The sequence below is a fragment of the Hypomesus transpacificus genome, unplaced genomic scaffold (genome assembly GCF_021917145.1).
Source record: "Hypomesus transpacificus isolate Combined female unplaced genomic scaffold, fHypTra1 scaffold_276, whole genome shotgun sequence".
NCBI lineage: Eukaryota > Metazoa > Chordata > Actinopteri > Osmeriformes > Osmeridae > Hypomesus > Hypomesus transpacificus.
Window position 1 is genome coordinate 102,028 of NW_025813803.1, and position 3,962 is coordinate 105,989.

A 3,962-nucleotide genomic window follows, 5' to 3' on the forward strand; every position below is an offset into this window, starting at 1 on the left:
TACGTTAAACATGATAATAATACTTAATTATAGATAATTTCATGTCGTGAAGTTAATGTAACATCTGATGCAATATCTTAACATTAGGCTCAGGGATTATAGCAGCAGCCATTTGAATGGAAATTACAGGCGCGTCCTGGCTTATTAGTACGTATTATTTGTAAGAATTCTCTCATATCTTACGACGATGATTTACTTTAACAATACTTATGCAGTGAAGATTATAATAACACACAATTCACTAATGTGAATACTAGCTAGCTAGTAAAACACGTTTGAAATAAATACAAAAGGTAACAGCTCACGACACGCATAACGTTCTTTAAGTAAGATTACGTAAGTAAGATAATGTTGCTATAATGCTGTGTAACTTAAATCACAGATAGCATATATTACTTCATTGCCAGATACCGAGACTCACCTCAAAAGTAATGCAGCTGTTCTTCATCTTCTTCTGAATGCAGCTGACTTTATCCATGGGAAAGATGACGTTCTTGATTATAGGCCAAATGACAACAAAGATGTTCTCTTTTGAAGATGACAGCTCAGATGGTCGCGAGCATAAATAGAACGAGGTGGCGGGAGGGAGCACAGGAGTGGCGTAACCATGGCGAGCATGTAAACAGAACAAGGTGGCGGTAGGGAGCACAGACTGTGGGATGGAGAGGCAGGAGTGGCGTAACCATAATGACAATTGTCATTTACCCGTAATGACGCCCCCCCCCCCCCAAAAAAAACAAAAACTCCTCGGACCTACACGATTCACGTAAATGGCATATTTTGGTGGGAAAACTGCGAATTTCGCCGAAAAGCAAAAAGTTTGCATGCCTGCATTTTGGTGGACCACCAACACCCAGGTTTTGCAGGTCTGCCTCTTTGATCAGATCGATTCTGTTGGTTGACATTGTCTGCAGTTATGACAAATAACTAGCACTAGCTACAAGTGCACCACTCGGTGTTGTTCAACTTGTCAGTGTTAACTATATTTAGATCTTCCGACAAAAACACATTCTGCATCATATGGGACTGTGGTCCTGCGGGTACATAAATATGTATTAGTTCTAAAGCATACGCCATAGGATGAACAGGGATAGGTATGATGGGTCAATTTTCTTCCATCTTTAATGCAGTTTGACGGGTTGAAATTGATAGCAACCATTCTCGTGACATCAGATGTGTACGTAATTTTAACATGGCGGCGCCCAGTTCTTTTTAAGTACATAATTTACACACCAGAGATTTTGATTATTTATAGAATATGGCATAAAGTTGTATGTTATATATTTTTTTAAGTCATGAAATGTATATACTATAATTATATCACTGTGTCTAATCGCAGTTCAGTTCCACTTTAACAACAACGTTAACAGCAGTAGTTATCTCAGATGGCATCGCGATTCAAATAGTACCATCTGCTAACTGAAAATATGCCCTCAAAAACATAAATAAGCTTGACATTTATTTAGTGGAAAATCAGTCATTCTTAAAAATTTCAGTGGTAGCAATCATTGTCAGTAACAAGACAAAATGCGATATAGCCCTGCTATGTGGAGAAGCTGCCCCGGTAAATTGTAGGCTACGACTAGAACTACTAGACTGTCTTGGTAGCGATTGCGTTGGTTGAATTCGATTTAACAATACTTCCGTTGTGGTCTAGGCTGAAATGAATTATTTTCATGAACAGATTGACAAAGTTTAGGCTGTGGCAATGGAGTTCAGGTTAGTAACCACTAGTCAGAGTTTCACCTATTGAAAGACTTTTGTTTGAAGTAGGGGAGGTGCCAAACATGTGCCGCCATTTGACATCCTACGAACTGTAAACAGCTGTGGAGATGTTTTTGTTAGCTACACTAGGCTACAGTACAGTACAGTGTTGCAGTGAGCTACACTGGTTTGAAACCACAGGTTATGATAATTTCACCAACATATCGTTGGTGAAATTAGCCACCGTTAGCTTCACTTTTCGCCACAAAAACGTAATTTCTACTAAACCGTGCAACGGAACGTAAATCCCAATACAAGCAACTTAATCGCTACCAAGACAAAGCTTTTGACACCTAGGTTGTCTATGTAGTCCAAATATTGACAAAGTTTTAGGGGTGAGAAAATAAATAACTAGAAAAGGCTGTTCCTGCGAAACAGCAGTGAGAATGCTGAAAACCTGAATGGGGATAGCTGACCATGCTAAAAAAAAGCTGAACATTTTGTAGAAAGTTATAAGCTGAAGCTTCAAAGCGCCCGAAAGGTATTTTAAATAGGGGCTGGAGCTGAACAAAGAAAAATGCTAAACAAAAAGTGAAAAAAATCAGGAAGAAGAGGAACAATGCATAAGAATTTGAAAATTTAGTAGAAGATTATTTGCTGGAGTTTCAAAAGGCCTGAAATGTATGTTATAAAGAACCTGCAGCAAGATGAAGGCAGAAAAGAGAAGAAAAATGCAAAAGTACTGGCAGTTGGAAGGCACTGCTGTGAAAGGTATTTTTTTAAAGGACCTGGAGCAAGATGAAGGCAGAAAACAGAAGAAAAGAAGAAGAACAATGCAAAACAAAAAGGGGAACATTTCAGAAAGATGAGCTGCAGGAAAATGTGAAAATTGAGCAGAAAACCAGTTGCTGAAGTCTGGGTTGAACGAATTTGAAGGTAAAAGGACAACACTGGAATGACTTGAACTTGCTGGAAAAAGGTAGCAACCGTTGGTCATTGGCAACAGACTGGCAACATTTCTAACCTAGAATCTAGGTTTCAGGTTCAAGACGGCAGAGAAACTAGTCATGCGTAACTACACACCCAGTCCTGTTCAGACACTTTAAGATGACATCAAAATAATAATTCTTAGTGCAGGGTTGCCGATGTTGTCGTTGTTCCTGGTGAGTTTTTTATACGTAAACAACAAGATCATGATACATCTAAGCAGCGGATCATTTCTTGCAAGTGTGTCAAAGTGGTATGTATTAACACCGTAGGCTTGAATAATAACCGAAGGCGTGAAGCTAGAGAGGATGCAATGGAAGATTTCCTACATAAGCTAGATGTACAACTTCGAATTGAAAACGGAGAAGATATTTAGAGTAAAGACGAGTTACTTTACATATGTGGTCAATATCATCAAATAACAGTCAAAGTTTTCCAGTTACTTAGCGTTTGTTCGTAGGATTAACGCCAGCTGCAGCAAACACTTACCCAAGGCCTGGTTTGGCTGTTCGTGACGGTCAGCTATGACAGTGAGCCTCGATTTTTGCAGATTTCTGTAAAACTTGCTAAAATAAAAACGATCTAGCTAGATTACGTACACTTTAAGCTCAATGTACATATCTTGTTTGGTCGATTGTGGAAAAAAAGTTTAACCATTTTTAGTTATGGAGAGCCATCGCGCTAGCTCGATTATGAGAAATGTAGCTAGAATCCACACCTCAAACAAATTAACCTAGACGCAAAACTGTACATCCAATCCCAAAAAATAAGGATATTTTCCGAGACCCAAGACTCTGCCGAAACCATTGATATCCTTTATGTGTCTGTGCGGTCAGAAGTACAACTCTTTTGGCAGTTTCCTAAACGTCACCCAATTCTGCTTTCATGGTGTGTGTCTGTTTGGTTGCCACAGTGATGGCGCAGCTGTGATCACTAACGAGCTGGGCAGAGAATCACAAATTTAGCTGGAACCCACACCTCAAACAAGTTAACCTAGACGCAAAACTATACGTCCAATCCAAAAAATTAAGATATTCTCCGACACCCAAGACTCTCCCGAAACCGACATTTATATGTCTGTGTGGTCAGAAATACGACTCTACTGGCAGTTTAAAAACACGTCTACTTTCGAAATTCTCTGACGAAATTTTACCCACCTCTCCATTGAAGTTAGTGAGAGAATTTGAAAGGCTGCTCTCGCTTCAAGGCTCAAAGCTGAAAATCTGTAAATGTGAGCTCTTTAGTAGTTAAATTGTCTGAAAGAGGACAAG